Source organism: Rana temporaria, chromosome 3 (assembly GCF_905171775.1).
Source record: "Rana temporaria chromosome 3, aRanTem1.1, whole genome shotgun sequence".
Classification (NCBI taxonomy): Eukaryota; Metazoa; Chordata; class Amphibia; order Anura; family Ranidae; genus Rana; species Rana temporaria.
The window spans coordinates 378916604-378937007 of record NC_053491.1 but is presented as its reverse complement, the minus strand read 5'-3'; the positions used below and the strand labels follow the sequence as shown (position 1 = coordinate 378937007).

Here is a 20404-nt window from a genome sequence, read left to right as displayed (position 1 = left end):
ATCGCATTGGTGAGAGTAATGCGAGTTAGGGGGGAGGGTCTGGGGGGATTGGGGTCCACACTCTGGCACAGCATGATCCCAATCGGGGTGCTGGGGGAGGGGGCTCGGGGTCTCATTTGGACCAGTTTCCCCGTAGTCAGGGTAACATTACCGGTAGTCTGCTTGATATTTGGGGTTTTTAATCTCCAACTATTTAATGATTTGCAAGTAGACATTCTTATTGCTTATAGATTTAATAGAGTCTTTCTTTGGTAATTGTTTATAATATAATCATATTAACATGTATGTTCAGTTAGGGCATAAGTTGCTCATGATGCTTATCACATTGTTGTAACCTGACATGAAATCTCAATAAAAATTTATTGAAAGTAAAAAAAAACCAAGGCCTCCTCCACACTGGCATTCTAGGCATTGAGGTGCGTTTTTGCTGCTCCCTGAATGCCTAGCAAAGCCGCCTACAATGGAGAATATGAACAGCAGACAGAGCCGTTCACATCTGGGATCTGGGAGGCGCTAAAGCTTGTCAACTTTTTCTGTTCAATTATATTGTAACGTTCCGTAAATGCAGCTGTAGCATTTATGGTGCAGTTACAATGCTTGGCAAGCATTTAAAAAAAAAATAAGGTGGGGGTGGACTCTCCAACAAGCCCCCCCCCCCCTAAAAAGAAAAGAAAAATCACTTGGAGGGAGGGTGTTGTTTAACCACTTCCCGACCGGTATGTATGTGTGTAATACACACACACACACACACAACGTGGCAGGATGGCTCGCCTGCGCGAATCGCCGTATATGCTCCTTTTAAGATCCATAGCAGGTGCACCCGCTGCATGGCAGGGGACCCGATGCGCATGGCCAGTGGGCACGAGAGCCAGAACAGGGATGTGTGTGTGTGTGTGTGAGAGAGACTGTGTATAAACACACAAATCCCTGTTCTGACAGGGGAGGAGAAAAGGCTTGTCTGTTCCTACTAAGTAGTAACAATGATCTGGCTCCTCCTCCTCCTCCTAGTCGATCCCATCCCCTCACAGTTAGAAACACACCTAGGGAACACATTTAACCCCTTGATCACCCCCTAGTGTTAACCTTTTCCCTGCCAGTGACATTTATACAGTAATCGGTGCATTTTTATAGCACTGATTGCTGTATAAATGTCACTGGTCCCAAAAAAGAGTCAAAGGTGTCCGATCTGTCCATTACAATGTCGCAGTCCTGCTAAAAGTCAGATTGCCACCATTACTAGTAAAAAAAAAATGCCATAAATCTATTTCCTCCTTTTTGTAGACGCTGTAACTTTTGCGCACACCAATCAATATACGCTTATTGTGTTTTTTTTTTCACTAAAAATATGTAGAAGATTAAATATTGGTCTCAACTGATGAAGACATTTTTTAAAAAAAAAATTGGGGGATATTTATTATAGCAAAAAATAAAAAAATATATATTTTTTTAAAAATGGATTTTGTGAGAAAAAAAGGACGTCCATTTTGTTTGGGTACAAAGTCCGGGGCTGAAGTGGTTAACACGCTGGCCATATACGGTTAAAAAAATCGTTTGACAAGAACAGTCAGAATGAAAAAAAAAAAAATCTGTCAAACTTGCGTGCAATAACGCCATCATTGTATCAATAGTTGTCGCCCAATTATCTACATATTATCGATCGATATTCGATAACAGCATACAGTGCAGTGTTTTTTATTTTTTTGGCCCATCGATTTCACGATCCGGGGTTACTTTTTAACACACGCATGCGCTGTAGATTTGTTCGACCTGTAGATTTGTTTTTAATTGATTCCACTACTGTTTCGGTGCAAAAAATCTGCCATTTTAGCTTTTTTGGCCGTACTTCTATGAATCACTGAATTGCAGTTTGTTTTTAGCCAATGGTTGTGGACTGACATCACTCAGCATGTCAATGGCCTTTAAAAGATTCTGACTTTACAGTCGGGATCCTCCCACATGTCTGGATAGAGCGACTGAGCGATCAGCGGTCTTTGATCGCTCATTTCTTGGTGTAGAGCCGGTGGGGGACAGATACAGCTGGGCTTGGTGCTGCAGCCATCTAGGGGAGTATGAGTGTTTTATGTTTTTTCTATTTCTAAACTGCTATTATAACATCCATAGGAGTATTGTTTTGCATTAGTGTCAGTATTAGAATTTTTTGGAAGTGTGAACTTCACCTAAGTTTAGGTTCACATTTGTGCATGTGCGATTAATGCGTTTTTGCACCATTTCAAATGTGTTTTTGATATGTTTTCATGCGTGTTTTTTTTTTTTTTTTTTGTAGGTGGAGGAGACTCGCGTTTAAACACAAAACTTTACCAAAAATACATGTACATGCATTTTTGATCCACTTCTGCTGAAGTCTATAGAGCCAAAAATGATCTCCCCTGCGTGTAAGTCCCAGCACCTTTCCAAAAAATGCACTTTCAGGAAACTGCATAGATGTGAACGGGACCCATAGGAAATAATGTTAACGTGATATTAAAGGTTTGTGTTTTTTTTTTTTTTTATATATGTAACAAACATGTCGCTTACCTGCTGTGCAATGATTTTGACGTCCTTTTCTGGTGCTCCTGGCTCCTCCCCCTTGACCAGTGCCCCCCAATAACAAGCCACTTGCTATGGGGGCACTGGTGCTTGCTCACTCCTGAGCACTGCTCTATGCGTCCATGAGACACACAGAGCCGTGGCTTGGCCCCACGCTTTCCTCATTGGCTCACTGGCTTTGATTGACAGCAATGGTAGCCAATAGCGCCCACTGTTGTCTCAGCCAATGAGGAGAGGGAGAGAAATCAGACAGCCGAGGCTCCCGTGCATAACGCTAGATCAAGAGGGGGGTTGTAGGAGGAGCAGCACACAGAAGGTTTTTACCTTCATACATCGAATTCATTGAGTTAAAAAAAAAACTTTTAGCTTTTACAACCACTTAAAATGGATTGTGTTTCTGGAATTCAGCAAACGCACTAAAAACCACATCGATGTTAACTTCGCCTTGGGGTCAGTTCACATGTGTATGTTGTGTTTTTGGTGCATTGTTGTTTTTAGAGTTCAGTGGCAGCGTGCCTAATAAAATGTGACCTGCCAAAAATGCAAGGCACATATGTGAACTGATTCTTAGGTTAAGTTCTCACTATTGAGTGCCGGGAACACATTTGTATGTGTTCCTGATATGCGGGGAAAAATATGCTGCTGTTTAGCAGACACACAGGGGTACCGTTAACTCCTAATGGCACCCCCATACATTGACAGAATGTCTGTTTTTAAAAATGGTCCAGGAATTCTTTGAATGGGTAGGCAGCCCATTCATTTTATTAGGCTGCCCTACTTGCAGAAATGCGGACCACACAAGTGTGAACTGGGCCTAAGGATGTTTTCACAGTTTCACAAAATTTCTGTGTGCCTTCGTTCATAGAACGTTGTTCCTCTGATGCAAAAAAAGGTGATAAAACTAACACTAGATTAAATAAGTGCTAAATATCACAAAACTAAATTAACACGCTTGTAAAATAATGGCTGTTTTTTTGGTGAATTGACTGCTTTTGAGAAAAATATAATGTGAGATATTTTAAGATAGAAATGAATGCAGTATTTGTTGTTAAGTGCAATGACCCCTGTGTTGTCCCTGTTGAGATATTCACCTCTGTATTAGTCCTGGTGACTGTCACTAAGACAAAGTGATAAGAAATACAAGATTAAAACTGAGGCTCGGTTCACACTAACTGCGGTGTGAATTCGCTGCAAATTCGCACCGCATTTAAATCGCAAACCTGTTCATGTGAATTGATTGCAGAGTGTGCCTAGGCGATCCTAATGGAACTTTTGGTTCTCAAAATCCCCTCTTTGGCTGCAGCGGTTTGATACGCATCATAGATTGGCTCGCGCTGCTGTCAATCAACTCCAATGACGCGAGGGCCGGGGGGCGAGGCCGAGTCCTGGAGTCGGCGGCCATGGACGCCAGGCACAGGACTCTGGAACGCGCCCGCAAGGTAACCCCCTTGGGAGAGCGCTATCAGAAGCAGGGAGGAGCCGAGACAGCTACTGAAGGACCCCAGAAGACGAGGGTTTAGGGCCACGCTGTTCAAAACGAGCTGCACAGTGGAGGTAAGTATGATATGTGTTTTTTTGTTGTTTTTTTTTTTTTTTTAAGAAAAAAATGTGAAGCTTTAGTATCACTTTAATCTAATCTTTCAATGCTTGTAAAGTCATTTTATCTTTCTTCCTTGCTCCAGCAGGCTTCTCCTTTCCATGAGATCATCCCCCTGTAGTCCTGCATTGTAAGCAACCCGAGAGCCTTTCCACAACCTGGAGCATCAAGGGAAAAGGAGACTGCTGGCTGCTGGGGGAACTTGGGGGGAGGAAATGTAAGTTAAACTACTTTAAATATTCCCCTAGACAAACATCTGCATTTTAAAAGGTTAGATTGCCTATAGTAAAAAACACACAACCCACAAGATGCCAAAATCTCCCATTAACCACATGTAACCAATAGTGTTGCTCACGAATATTCGCATTGCGAATATTCGACTCGAATATAGCATATTCGAGAAATCGCGCTATATTTCGAAATTCGCGGTGAATATTCGCAATTCCGAATATTCGATTTTTTACAATTTTTTTTTTTAAAACAGATCACATCCTAGATATCTCCATCGACGTCTAAAAGCATTGCTGGTATCATTAGAGACCCTGGGCCGAGTAGCTGAAGCGTTCATTGAATTTTGCAGAAAGATCGCAATGCGATTATTCGGCAAACGCAATATCGCGCGATTACTTTCCTCGCCCCGATCTTCCGCATCAGAGCGATTTTTACAGTTTCATTTTTAAAACAGATCACATCCTAGTGATCTCCATAGACGTCTAAAAGCATTGCTGGTATGATTAGAGACCTTGGGCCGAGTAGCTGAAGCGATCATTTTATATTGCCGAATAATCGCAATGCGAATATTCGGCAATAGGAATATTGCGCGATTATTTGCTCCGCCCTTTTGCATCAGAGCCAATCAGAGTTCTCCTTCCACACTCGTCAGAGGTTAGCAACCAATAGGAACCTGCCTGCATGGACATTATATAAGCTCACTCCCAGCACCATTTCATTGCAGATTCAGAAGCTGGCTATAGAGTGTGGAGGCTGTTTCTGTGTTCCTGTGTCTTTGTTCCTGATTGATTTAGATCATCACCAGCATTGCTATTTAGTGATTCCAGTGGATCTTTTCCAGTATATCAACTGCTTTTTTCAAAGCAATAGACCCAAGAGCTTTTTTCAAAGCTACGTTTTGTGCTGTTTTGTGCTGTTTTGTTCATTTGTGTTACTGTTTGATCCTGCAATCCTCGCTGTTCAGTGATATTTGCTAGAGATTTCAGTACACATTTTGCTGAGCTTTATAAAAGAGCTTTTCTAAAAGCTAAGTTTTGTTCATCTTGTGTTACTGTTAGATCTTGCAGGTTCGCTGTTCAGTGATATTTGCTAGGCATCTCAGTTCACATTTTGTTTAGTTTTTCCTAAAGAGCTTTTCTAAAAGCTAAGTTTTGTGTTCAGTTTAGTTAAATTTTGTGTAGTAAGTGTACACACTGTTAGTGTACATTTATTTCATCTAGCTTAGCTTAGTGTGTGTTTAGTGTCTGTGTTTTGTGTTTAAAAAAAAAAAAAAAAAAAAAAGTTAGTGTTTGTTTAGTGCTTTTTTTTTTTCTTTAATTTTGTAGTCCTTGTCTTTGGTGTACTACTTTTCTTATAGTTTAGTAGCTGTCTGTGTACGTCTTTGTCTGCGTGCCTGTCTTGTAAAAAATACACAAAAACACATTTTGTTCACATTCCCCCCCCCCAATAAAGTTTACCCCCCCCACACACATATCAGCAATAATGAGCGGCATCCGTGGCCGTGGCAGCAGGGGTAGGGGAGTTTACTCCCAGTGCTGGATCGCTGCCAGCACGGGGTACCTCTCGTGCCCCTACTAGTGTTAGAGGATCGGGTGCAAGGGGAGTACGCCTGATCCGGGAGTTCTTCCCATCGGGCAGCCGCCCGATATTGCCATCTCAGGCTGAAGTAGTGGTGGACTACATGGGGCACAGCAGTGCCACTGAGTCGTCGGTCCCGACTCACAGTAGTACCACCATTACTCCGGTGCCTGTAGTACCCCCCCCCAGCCCCCAAGAGTCCAGCATCTTACTGTTCGACAGCGACAGTGATAGGGATATCTTGGGGGAGGCCATGCATCAGGCAGACCTCCAGCTCTGTCCTGATGGTCAGGACCTTTTTGAAGGGATGGATGAGGAGGATGGGATACCTGCTGGCAGTATCCCAGAGACATCCCTTCAAACTGGTGCTGCTGTTTTGGTGCAGGAAACAGCAGCACCTAGTCAGACCCAGGCGTGGGTGAGGGGACAGCGGAGCCAGGCTAGAGGCTCCATGTCAGTTGGTTCCCTCAGACCAACACATTTCAGCCCTTGGTCTGACATCTCTGGGGGCGAAGAGGGTGACCCATCATGGTTGCCATCTGACGCGTCGGCTCACTACGTCAGTGACGACGGGGAAGGTAGGCACCCTGGTGAAACGGTGCGCCAGGTCACCACCAGGGAGACCATCGTCAGGGTCTCCACTGGTGATGGCAGCAGGAGGTGTCAGGAGGAGGAGCAGCAGCAGCAGCAGCAGCAGGCAGCTCCACCTGTGCGCACCGAGTCCCAGCAGGTGCAAGTAAGCGTCACCCCATCTGACAGGAGGGCGGTGCTGAAGTCACCTGTCTGGAATTACTTTACCCTGGTGGCAGACAACCCTACCGTGGCCATCTGCCGGATTTGTAAAGTGAGGGTGAAGAGAGGGAAGTGTTTGGCTCGGGTGGGTACCACAGCCCTGAACCAGCACCTGAGGATAAACCACTGGGCGGTGTATGACGAGATGAAGCGTGGTGGTGGTAGCAGCGCCACCACCACAAGTGAGCAGGGTACAGCAGCCCCTGCCACATCTTCATCTCTTTCCAGCAGGTCATGCCCCCCCGCTCCCTCTAGTAGAGGTACTGGTACCGGCAGCCAGACCTCTACTTCCACAGCACCCTCCACGTCTGTGTCCCGCACTGCCGTCCGGCGCCAGGCGTCGATTTCAGACGCCTTTGACCGCACCACTCCCTTCCCCCCTGGAGACCGACGTGTGCGTTCCCTCAATGGGCTCCTGGCAAGGGTTATTGCCCAACATCTGCTGCCCTTCAACATAGTTGACAGCAACCCCTTCAGGCAGATGTTGGAGCAGGCCCAACCCCAATGGCGTGTCCCCAGCCGCCATTTCTTTGCCAGGACTGGTGTCCCTGCCCTACACCAGCACATTGTGCAGAATGTAACCCTGTCGCTGGATCACGCTGTCAGCGACAGGGTTCATCTGACAATGGATGGCAGAACCAGCAGGCATGGGCAGGGGCGCTACATCAGCTTCACGGCCCATTGGGTTTCCCTCCGAGGCGTCGGTGAGGGATCGGCGGCAACCGATCTTGTGGTGCCGCCCCGGGGTGTCCAGGGGAGAACTGCTGGTCTCCCTCAAGCCACTGTCTCCGCAGCTGCTGAGCCTCCCAGCAAGCGCCCCCGTAGCTACTCAAGTGTGGGGCACGTGCGCTGTCAGGCCGTGCTCCAGCTTGTTAGTTTAGGGGACCGGAGACACACTGGAGAAGAAGTGCTGAAAGCACTTCAGGCTCAGGTCCAGAAGTGGCTGACACCCCGAAGGCTCCAGGCAGGTATGGTTGTCTGCGATAATGGCAGCAACCTACTCGCCGCCCTTAGTGCTGGCAGTCTGACCCACGTGCCCTGTCTGGCACATGTCCTCAACCTGGTGGTGCAGAAGTTCCTGCGCACTTATCCAGGGTTGAGTGACATTGTGGCAAAGGCGCGTAGGATTGCCAGCCACTTCAGGCGCTCCCCAACCGCTACCGCGTCCCTGTCCAAGTTGCAGCGGGAGTACAATCTGCCCCTTCACAGGCTGATTGTGGACAGTGTGACGCGGTGGAACTCCACCCTCCACATGCTGAAGAGGTTGTGGGAGCAGCAAAGGGCGGTGAGGGAGTACCTGATGGAACTAGGCACTGAGAGGACTTCACCACAACTCCCTTTCATCGCCTGTGCGGAGTGGGGGCAGATAAACCAGGTCTGCCAAGTGTTGTCCTCCTTCGAGCAGGCGACCAAGATGGTCAGCAGTGAGCAAATCGGCCTCAATAGCGTGCTGCCAATAGTGTTCATGCTGGAGAGGACACTAGATCGCCTGCTCGAGGCTGGGGAGAGTGCCTTGGTGGAGCAGGAGGAGTCAGCAATGCTCCACCGAGACCAGGGCCAGGACGAGGAGGAGGAGGAGGAGGAGGAGGAGGATGATGATGAAGATGAAGAGGAGGAGGAGGTGGTTGCTGGTGTCGTCCCGGAGTCAGGGCCTGGTCAGGAGGGAGAGCCGGTGTTGGGGGCACCGATAGTCCGGGGGTTGGGCATGTCTGAGTTTGACCAGCAGCGCCTCAGGGATGAAGAGTCGCACCTCATTCACCTGGCCAGCATTGAGGAGTCACAGCGGGCTGTGCTCTTCCCCATGGCTGCCCACATGCTGAGATGCCTCAGGAGGGACCCCCGGGTTAAGACCATCAAGACGAGGGATGATTTCTGGATGGCCACCCTTTTGGATCCCAGGTGCAAGGGGAAACTGGAGCAGTTCATCCCAGCCAGCCGGAGGCAGCACCGGATGGAGGAACTGCAGGCAGGCATTGTCAGACGGTTGGAGCAGGCAACTCCCCGGCCTCCAGTTGTCCCCCCTCATCTCACCCAGCAGGTGGCTGCACCCAGCTGCAGCCGAGCAGGGGACCTAATGGAAGAGATGAGGATGTTCTTCCAAACCGAGCGACCCAGTACCAGCACCAGCAGCAGCAGCAGTCACCACCAGCGGCTGGCCCACATGGTGGCAGACTACATGGCGTCCGTCGGTGCTTCTGACAGTATGAGCACCGACGACCCCATGGAGTACTGGGTTGCCAGATTGGACACCTGCCGCGAGCTCGCTCAGTATGCGCTGGAGTTATTGTCTTGCCCCCCCTCCAGCGTACTATCTGAGCGGACATTCAGCGCGGCAGGTGGGGTGGTCACGGACAAGAGGACCCGTCTGTCCACAGACTCCGTGGACAGACTCACATTCATAAAGATGAATGAGTCCTGGATCGGCGGTGACTTTCTGGCACCCGTCGTCGGTTCAGGGCGCTGAAGGGTCCCTTGTCATGCATTCCCTGATAAAGCCCCGGACCTGATGTATTTACAGTGCTGAATATAACTATTTTAACATCAGAGAAAATCAATGTTAATATTTGGTACAGTAGGCTTTCTTTGCAATTACAGCGGTCAAACCTTTCTTGTAGTTTTACACCAGCTTTGCACACACTGGAGGAGGGATTTTGGCCCACTCCTCCACACAGATCTTCTCTACATCAGTCATGTTTCTGGGCTCTCGCTGAGAAACACGGAGTTTGAGCTCCCTCCAAAGATTCTCTATTGGGTTTAGGTCTGGAGACTGGCTAGGCCACGCCAGAACCTTGATATGCTCCTTACAGAGCCAATCCTTGGTTATCCTGGCTGTGTGCTTTGGGTCATTGTCATGTTGGAAGACCCAGCCTCGACCCATCTTCAAAGCTCTAACTCAGGGAAGGAGGTTGTTGCCCAAAATCTCGCAATACATGGCCACGGTCATCCTCTCCTTAATACAGTGCAGTCACCCTGTCCCATGTGCAGAAAAACACCACCAAAGCATGATGCTACCACCCCCATGCTTCACATTAGGGATGGCGTTCTTGGCATGGTACTCATCATTATTCTTCCTCCGAACACGGTTAGTGAAATTATGATCAAAAAGTTATATTATAGTCTCATCTGACCACATGATTTTCTCCCATGAATCCTCTGGATCAGTCAAGACACCTATGTCAGCAGTTATTTCACACCCTATATACTCTTATTAATACTGCTGTTCATCATGGCACCTCCTGCCCATGTGATATGACTCTGTATCAACTACTACTGTTAATACTACTACTGCTGCTTCTGCTGCTGCTGCTGCCCAGTCAAGACACCTATGTCAGCAGTTATTTGACACTCTATATACTCCTATTCCTACTGCTGTTCATCATGGCACCTCCTGCCCATGTGATATGACTCTGTATCAACTACTACTGTTAATACTACTACTGCTGCTTCTGCTGCTGCTGCTGCCCAGTCAAGACACCTATGTCAGCAGTTATTTGACACTCTATATACTCCTATTCCTACTGCTGTTCATCATGGCACCTCCTGCCCATGTGATATGACTCTGTATCAACTACTACTGTTAATACTACTACTGCTGCTTCTGCTGCTGCTGCTGCCCAGTCAAGACACCTATGTCAGCAGTTATTTGACACTCTATATACTCCTATTCCTACTGCTGTTCATCATGGCACCTCCTGCCCATGTGATATGACTCTGTATCAACTACTACTGTTAATACTACTACTGCTGCTTCTGCTGCCCAGTCAAGACACCTATGTCAGCAGTTATTTCACACCCTATATACTCTTATTAATACTGCTGTTCATCATGGCACCTCCTGCCCAAGTGATATGACTCTGTATCAACTACTACTGTTAATACTACTACTGCTGCTTCTGCTGCCCAGTCAAGACACCTATGTCAGCAGTTATTTCACACCCTATATACTCTTATTAATACTGCTGTTCATCATGGCACCTCCTGCCCATGTGATATGACTCTGTATCAACTACTACTGTTAATACTACTACTGCTGCTTCTGCTGCTTCTGCTGCCCAGTCAAGACACCTATGTCAGCAGTTATTTCACACCCTATATACTCTTATTAATACTGCTGTTCATCATGGCACCTCCTGCCCAAGTGATATGACTCTGTATCAACTACTACTGTTAATACTACTACTGCTGCTTCTGCTGCCCAGTCAAGACACCTATGTCAGCAGTTATTTGACACTCTATATACTCCTATTCCTACTGCTGTTCATCATGGCACCTCCTGCCCATGTGATATGACTCTGTATCAACTACTACTGTTAATACTACTACTGCTGCTTCTGCTGCCCAGTCAAGACACCTATGTCAGCAGTTATTTCACACCCTATATACTCTTATTAATACTGCTGTTCATCATGGCACCTCCTGCCCAAGTGATATGACTCTGTATCAACTACTACTGTTAATACTACTACTGCTGCTTCTGCTGCCCAGTCAAGACACCTATGTCAGCAGTTATTTCACACCCTATATACTCTTATTAATACTGCTGTTCATCATGGCACCTCCTGCCCATGTGATATGACTCTGTATCAACTACTACTGTTAATACTACTACTGCTGCTTCTGCTGCTTCTGCTGCCCAGTCAAGACACCTATGTCAGCAGTTATTTCACACCCTATATACTCTTATTAATACTGCTGTTCATCATGGCACCTCCTGCCCAAGTGATATGACTCTGTATCAACTACTACTGTTAATACTACTACTGCTGCTTCTGCTGCCCAGTCAAGACACCTATGTCAGCAGTTATTTGACACTCTATATACTCCTATTCCTACTGCTGTTCATCATGGCACCTCCTGCCCATGTGATATGACTCTGTATCAACTACTACTGTTAATACTACTACTGCTGCTTCTGCTGCCCAGTCAAGACACCTATGTCAGCAGTTATTTCACACCCTATATACTCTTATTAATACTGCTGTTCATCATGGCATCTCCTGCCCAAGTGATATGACTCTGTATCAACTACTACTGTTAATACTACTACTGCTGCTTCTGCTGCCCAGTCAAGACACCTATGTCAGCAGTTATTTCACACCCTATATACTCTTATTAATACTGCTGTTCATCATGGCACCTCCTGCCCATGTGATATGACTCTGTATCAACTACTACTGTTAATACTACTACTGCTGCTTCTGCTGCTTCTGCTGCCCAGTCAAGACACCTATGTCAGCAGTTATTTCACACCCTATATACTCTTATTAATACTGCTGTTCATCATGGCACCTCCTGCCCAAGTGATATGACTCTGTATCAACTACTACTGTTAATACTACTACTGCTGCTTCTGCTGCCCAGTCAAGACACCTATGTCAGCAGTTATTTCACACCCTATATACTCTTATTAATACTGCTGTTCATCATGGCACCTCCTGCCCATGTGATATGACTCTGTATCAACTACTACTGTTAATACTACTACTGCTGCTTCTGCTGCTGCTGCTGCCCAGTCAAGACACCTATGTCAGCAGTTATTTGACACTCTAAATACTCCTATTCCTACTGCTGTTCATCATGGCACCTCCTGCCCATGTGATATGACTCTGTATCAACTACTACTGTTAATACTACTACTGCTGCTTCTGCTGCTGCTGCTGCCCAGTCAATACACCTATGTCAGCAGTTATTTGACACTCTATATACTCCTATTCCTACTTCTGTTCATCATGGCACCTCCTGCCCATGTGATATGACTCTGTATCAACTACTACTGTTAATACTACTACTGCTGCTTCTGCTGCTGCTGCTGCCCAGTCAAGACACCTATGTCAGCAGTTATTTGACACTCTATATACTCCTATTCCTACTGCTGTTCATCATGGCACCTCCTGCCCATGTGATATGACTCTGTATCAACTACTACTGTTAATACTACTACTGCTGCTTCTGCTGCCCAGTCAAGACACCTATGTCAGCAGTTATTTCACACCCTATATACTCTTATTAATACTGCTGTTCATCATGGCACCTCCTGCCCAAGTGATATGACTCTGTATCAACTACTACTGTTAATACTACTACTGCTGCTTCTGCTGCCCAGTCAAGACACCTATGTCAGCAGTTATTTCACACCCTATATACTCTTATTAATACTGCTGTTCATCATGGCACCTCCTGCCCATGTGATATGACTCTGTATCAACTACTACTGTTAATACTACTACTGCTGCTTCTGCTGCCCAGTCAAGACACCTATGTCAGCAGTTATTTCACACCCTATATACTCTTATTAATACTGCTGTTCATCATGGCACCTCCTGCCCAAGTGATATGACTCTGTATCAACTACTACTGTTAATACTACTACTGCTGCTTCTGCTGCCCAGTCAAGACACCTATGTCAGCAGTTATTTCACACCCTATATACTCTTATTAATACTGCTGTTCATCATGGCACCTCCTGCCCATGTGATATGACTCTGTATCAACTACTACTGTTAATACTACTACTGCTGCTTCTGCTGCTGCTGCTGCCCAGTCAAGACACCTATGTCAGCAGTTATTTGACACTCTATATACTCCTATTCCTACTGCTGTTCATCATGGCACCTCCTGCCCATGTGATATGACTCTGTATCAACTACTACTGTTAATACTACTACTGCTGCTTCTGCTGCTGCTGCTGCTGCCCAGTCAAGACACCTATGTCAGCAGTTATTTGACACTCTATATACTCCTATTCCTACTGCTGTTCATCATGGCACCTCCTGCCCATGTGATATGACTCTGTATCAACTACTACTGTTAATACTACTACTGCTGCTTCTGCTGCCCAGTCAAGACACCTATGTCAGCAGTTATTTCACACCCTATATACTCTTATTAATACTGCTGTTCATCATGGCACCTCCTGCCCAAGTGATATGACTCTGTATCAACTACTACTGCTAATACTACTACTGCTGCTTCTGCTGCCCAGTCAAGACACCTATGTCAGCAATTATTTCACACCCTATATACTCTTATTAAGACTGCTGTTCATCATGGCACCTCTTGCCCGAGTGATTTGACACTGTATTGTCAATGTCTACTACTACTATTACAGCTCAGTCAAGACACCTGTGTCCCAATTTTTTGGTACACTATTGACTACTATGACCACTACTGATGCTGTAAAGTATTCCCCAAGTGTTTTTATGCTATCTATTACTATTACCACTACTGCTTGTAAATCATGCCTGTGTGATACTTAGTGGGAATGCTTTAATAAGCATTCCCAGTATGGATACCCGTAAATGTATTAATCTTAATTAGTGTGAATGCTTTAATAAACATTTCCAGTATTGATATACGTAAATTTAGTAATCTTATTATTCCTTACGTTTTTTGGTTCTGCGTAACTTCGGCATACTTTCAGCTATTGAGACCATTCAACTGTAAAAATGTTCGTCTCTTTCAGCTAATGATGGGACTTCTTCAAGTTTTTTTCTACTTTTTACACTTTTATAAATTTTAAGCTTTTAGACCCTTTTTTTAACATTGAAGTCAATGAGAACATCCTTTTCCCCTTTGAATTCACATGCCCTGCCAAAAGTTTCAGCTACTTCATACTTTCACTTACAGACACTGAAAAAACTGTAAAGCGGTCACAAAATATTTAGCTATCCGGCTATGACTTTTCAGATCGTCATCGTTTACAATTTTTTGTTGAAAACGCAATTTACGTTTTGCGAATTTTTCACAAAAATGCGATAGGTTATAATGTAATCCTATGGAGGGGATTTAGAGTCTGTCATGTGACCTTAACATTGGAGATCTTTGTAATTAAAAATATCTTTACAAAAAGGGGAAACAAATTGGTCTCACGCCCACAAGATCTACTTTTCATACACAATTTTTATATCAAAACGTAGCTATGCTTGTCTGGTTTCTGGCAATGTGATCAATTCTGCGATACGTATTTTAGTTTTAGTTATTGGAGCAACAGCCAGAAATTATGTCTCATAGACTCTCATGTTAAATTATCTAAAAAATGTTGCTGCAAAACTCACAAAGACGCTCTTTTCTAAATCGCAGACATGGCCACATTTTTAAGTTTATCAACATAAATTTCATATCAATGCGTTCACAAGGGCCGTGTATTTCAAACGGTGTAGTCGTTGTATCGATCGCATGTACGGTTGAGGATTTATTAAGCTTTGTTTGGAGGCTTAAATCATGTATTTGATCTGTGAATTAAAAGCGTTTGTAATGTTATTTCTTTCCATAAATAACTTTCCTGACCTCAGTGCAATATTCCTCCTCACTGACCTGGGGGGGAGGGGAAACCTCTTGAGGGGGGAGGGGCGACCAGGAAGTCAGCATACTCTATACTTTGCAGATAGAGAAAGAAGCTGTGTGTCCTAAAGATAGTGTAGTGGTTATGGTGAATGTCTTTGGCAAGGGGCTCAGCAATTAAGCTATTCAGCATTCCCACTCGCATTTTCCTCAGGAAATGCATTGTCTAGTTACATTATATTTTAATACTACTGCTGCTGCCTCCATGCTGAGTAAAGCTTCATGACCTCTCTGGCACAGCGGATTCACCAACAGCCTCCGCTTCAAGCTACCAGACCGGATCGTAACAGCAAGTGTAACTAAAACAATGAACCTTATGTTAAACCCTGGTTTGCGGCCTTTATACTGCAACCATTAGGCTGTCTGCAAGAGCAAATCTGCACTCTCTCTCTCTTTCTTGCTCTCTCTCTCTCTCTGTATATATATATATATTGTTGCTTTTGTTATGTTCATTTTTCAACAGTTTATTTTTTGTTCGTCGTGTCTGTGTCCGTGTGCTTTAGTTTGTCCTAGGTTTGTGTTAAATAAAATGATAGTATAAAATGTTTTTGCTTATTATGAAGTTAGATGTGTTGATGTTGATTTGTTCGATGTGAAGTTAGATGTGTTGAAAAACCTAAAAATCTATCTCAAAAAGAAATGAAACATTTCCAAAAAATAACATTTTTTAATCAAAAAATTAATTCAGACATAGCTGAGCATGAGCTTCTGAAGCCTTTCCAGCTCAGCAAGATATTCTAATTGCTGCTGCTCTAGCTGCGTATTTTGCTGGACCAGGTAGCGAATTTGTTGATGATTTCCCTTAATCCTCAGATGTGTCTTCTTTAGCAGCGCGTGCTGCTGCATCATCTTTCTTGCTACTGTTAGGATATAATAAAAAAACATTTGGATTTCAAAGAACGTTACCAAATATAAAAAATATTTTTTTTGCTTATTAATCAATCATTATCATGTGTATACACTTGTTATGTGTCTAACACATCCCGGGAGTGCAGAATTATTAGGCAAATGAGTATTTGGACCACATCATCCTCTTTATGCATGTTGTCTTACTCCAAGCTGTATAGGCTCGAAAGCCTACTACCGATTAGGCATATTAGGTAATGTACATCTCTGTAATGAGAAGGTGTGTGGTCTAATGACATCAACACTCTATATCAGGTGTGCATAATTATTAGTCAATTTCCTTTCCTTTGGCAAAATGGGCCAAAAGAAGGACTTGACAGACTCTGAAAAGTCCAAAATAGAGAGATATCTAGCAGAGGGATGCAGCACTCTTAAAATTGCAAAGCTTCTGAAGCGTGATCATCAAACAAAAGAAACGTGTGGAAAAACAAAGGCGCAAAATAACTGCCCATGAACTGAGAAAGGTTAAGCGTGCAGCTGCCAAGATGCCACTTGCCACCAGATTGGCCATATTTCAGAGCTGCAACATCACTGGGGTGCCCAAAAGCACAAGGTGTGCAATACCCAGAGACATGGCCAAGGTAAGAAAGGCTGAAAGACGATGACCACTGAACAAGACACACAAGCTGCAACGTCAAGACTGTGCCAATAAATATCTCAAGAAAGATTTTTCTAAGGTTTTATGGACTACTGAAATGAGAGTGAGTCTTGATGGGCCAGATGGAAGAGCCCGTGGCTGGATTGGTAAAGGGCAGGGAGCTCCAGTCCGACTCAGACGCCAGCAAGGTGGTGGTGGAGTACTGGTTTGGGCTGGTATCATCAAAGATGAGCTTGTGGGGCCTTTTCGGATTGAGGATGGAGTCAAGCTCAACTCCCAGTCCTACTGCCAGATTATGGAAGAGACCTTCTTCAAGCAGTGGTACAGGAAGAAGTCACCATCCTTCAAGAAAAACATGATTTTCATGCAGGACAATGCTCCATCACACGTGTCAAAGTACTCCACAGCGTGGCTGGCAAGAAAGGGTATTAAATAAAAAAAAGTAATGACATGGCCTCCTTGTTCACCTGATCTGAACCCCATTGAGAACCTGTGGTCCATCATCAAATGTGGGATTTACAAGGAGGGAAAACAGTACACCTCTCTGAACAGTGTCTGGGAGGCTGTGGTTGCTGCTGCACGCAATGTTGATGGTGAACAGATCAAAACACTGACAGAATCCATGGATGTCAGGCTTTTGAGTGTCCTTGCAAAGAAAGGTGGCTATATTGGTCACTGATTTGTTTTTGTTTTGTTTTTAAATGTCAGAAATGTGTATTTGTGAATGTTGAGATGTTATATTGGTTTCACTGTTAAAAATAAATCATTGAAATGGGTATCTATTTATTTTTTGGTTAAGTTGCCTAATAATTCTGCACAGTAATAGTAGTCACCTGCACACACAGATATCCCCCTGAAAATAACTAACACTAAAAACAAACTAAAAACTACTTCCAAAAAAATTCAGCTTTGATATTAATGAGTTTTTGGGGTTCATTGAGAACATGGTTGTTGTTCAATAATAAAATGAATCCTCAAAAAATACAACTTGCCTAATAATTATGCACTACCTGTATACTTCTAGCATCAATACCATATTATGGTTCTACAATCTGACAGGTGCGCTTTATATGTTGTCCATTTTTATATCTACATTTTGTTGTTGAAATGTTATTAATCATTGTGCACATATTTACCTTCCTGAGCGAGGCTCACAGGACCGCTCTCTTCCTCCTGCTCTTCTGCTTGAGAAGTTGGGGTGGTGGGGGGGGGGAAGCTCCTCAGCTTGCTCCTCAACAGGAGCTGGGGTTGGGGAGTGGGAGGGCCCTGGCTGCTCCTCCTCATCCATCTCCTCCTCTGCCGCATCCTCCTCTGCCGCATCCTCCTCCTCCTCCTCATCGGCCTGGCGCCTTCTGCGCTTGGCGCGCACAACTGGCATTGGAGCTCCTATAATAACACAATGTTCATATATTATAAAAATGTTTTCTAATGACGTATGCAAATTCTGTGTACTCTGCTGTATTGTATATGAATACAAATTGATTTATATAGACAGTTAACCAATGGGACAATGTTATATTAAAGGGTCTTGTGGGCACTACAGGGGACTGAGCGTGAGCTGGGATGCCACCATGTTAAAATGAGCTGTTTTTGTCTCCTTTGTTTTGTTCAGACCATCTCATGTTAAAAAAAGGGCCTGATGGAGCACACGGGATTACTATAACAACCCCACTCCTAACACAGGAATTTAGTGGTAATCTATATATATAAAACTCAACGTGTGTGTGTGTGCATAAATGTATGTATGTATGTATGTATGTATGTATGTATGTATGTTCCAGCATCACGTACAAACGGCTAAAGATATTTATATGAAACTTGGCACACAGGTTACTTATATGTCAGCCACAAACATAGGATAGGTGGTTTAAACCTTACCCACCCCCACTTGCCATGGTCGGGGTTTTTCTTTAAAGTCCCATGCAAAGCAAGAACAAAGTATATTGTAATACTTCTGTTGACAGCCTTATGGATATATGACGTAAATGTATGCTATTCAACAATTGGAAGCATTCTCGCCTTATTAATCAATGACAGGGGTAACATGACAGAATTTATATCCTGCCATTTCGGCCGCCACCTTTTTTGCATAAATATAGCAGCCATTATCATTTGCATAATTATGAATATATTATTAACAACACAGGATACACGTATAGGGGAGATATGCGTTGCTAACTCTTTTCCCTGTCAGGAGCCTAACGCCCCGGGGGGTCAGAGACGGGACCTTTTCGGAGGGCCACTGACGTATGTACCCGTCGCAGTTTTTTGTGATGTCACTCTTTAGGTGTGTGCACATTTTTCACTGCATCCGGGTGGAGTTTTTGGGTTGTGTTTTGCACGCCACAGGCTTTTCAACAGGAAAAAAACAGCTGGAGGCAGAATGGTTGCAAAACACTACGGGTTTGTTACCTAACTCTGGGTTTCAAGACCAGTCCACCTCCAGCTGTTGCAAAACTACTACTCCCATCAGCCACGGTCTGTCAGTGCATGCTAAGAATTTTACTTTTGCTGCATCTAGGGTGCCACAGTTTAGAGACCCGTGCATAAAGGCCTGAAAAATGGGGGCCTGCAGAACTTACAATACTAGAAGTGCCAGCATTCCCAGGCATGCTGGAAGTTGTAGTTCTGCAACATCTAAAGGGCAATATGTATTCGAACGTCCTTGGGCCTTGAGGACACTGAAGTCAGGACGTTCGCATACGTCCTATGTCCAAAAAAATGTTAAATTCATTATGCTAAATAACAAGGAAAAGTGCCTAAATACACATTTGCCAACCAGGGTGTCTGCAGCTGTCCAGGCATGCTGGGACTTGTAGTTTTGTAAAAGCAGGAGACACATTTTTTGTGAAATACTAATATCTGATCATATATACTAACTTTTAAACTAGACTAAAATGCAGTTGAAGATAATGAAATAACAGTGGTCGAAATACTTACACAAATCAGCAAATTTTCCTCAGATACAGTGAAATTACTTCCAACCATCTTGCTCTGCGATTGCGTTGCGATCAAAAAGTTGGAAACTGGCAAGGGTCCAGGAAATGGTCGCGTGTTGTTCGCGTGTTGATTGCGCTGCTTGGACCGAGATGGGTCCATATGGCTTCGGCTGTATGGACCACAGTAACTCTTTTCCCTGTCAGGAGCCTAACGCCCCGGGGGGTCAGAGACGGGACCTTTTCGGAGGACCACTGACGTATGCAACCGCCGCAGTTTTTTGTGATGTCACTCTTTAGGTGTGTGCAAATTTTTCCTTGCACCGGGTGGAGTTTTTGGGTTGTGTTTCGCACGCCACAGGCTTTTCAACAGGAAAAAAACAGCTGGAGGCAGAATGGTTGCAAAACACTACGGGTTTGTTACCTAACTCTGGGTTTCAAGACCAGTCCACCTCCAGCTGTTGCAAAACTACTACTCCCATCAGCCACGGTCTGTCAGTGCATGCTAAGAATTTTACTTTTGCTGCATCTAGGGTGCCACAGTTTAGAGACCCGTGCATAAAGGCCTGAAAAATGGGGGCCTGCAGAACTTACAATACTAGAAGTGCCAGCATTCCCAGGCATGCTGGAAGTTGTAGTTCTGCAACATCTAAAGGGCAATATGTATTCGAACGTCCTTGGGCCTTGAGGACACTGAAGTCAGGACGTTCGCATACGTCCTATGTCCAAAAAAATGTTAAATTCATTATGCTAAATAACAAGGAAAAGTGCCTAAATACACATTTGCCAACCAGGGTGTCTGCAGCTGTCCAGGCATGCTGGGACTTGTAGTTTTGTAAAAGCAGGAGACACATTTTTTGTGAAATACTAATATCTGAT

General features: G+C 44.6%; 1 protein-coding gene across 1 annotated transcript in view; it reads left to right on the top strand.

Moving 5' to 3' along the window:
• Positions 1 to 20404, top strand: part of LOC120930509 (PR domain zinc finger protein 4-like) — a 203027-nt gene that overhangs the window by 9972 nt on the left and 172651 nt on the right. Inside the window, 2 exon segments of the mRNA XM_040341687.1 lie at positions 2285 to 2393; positions 4230 to 4361. The gene's annotated coding sequence lies outside the window, so the exon portion shown is untranslated.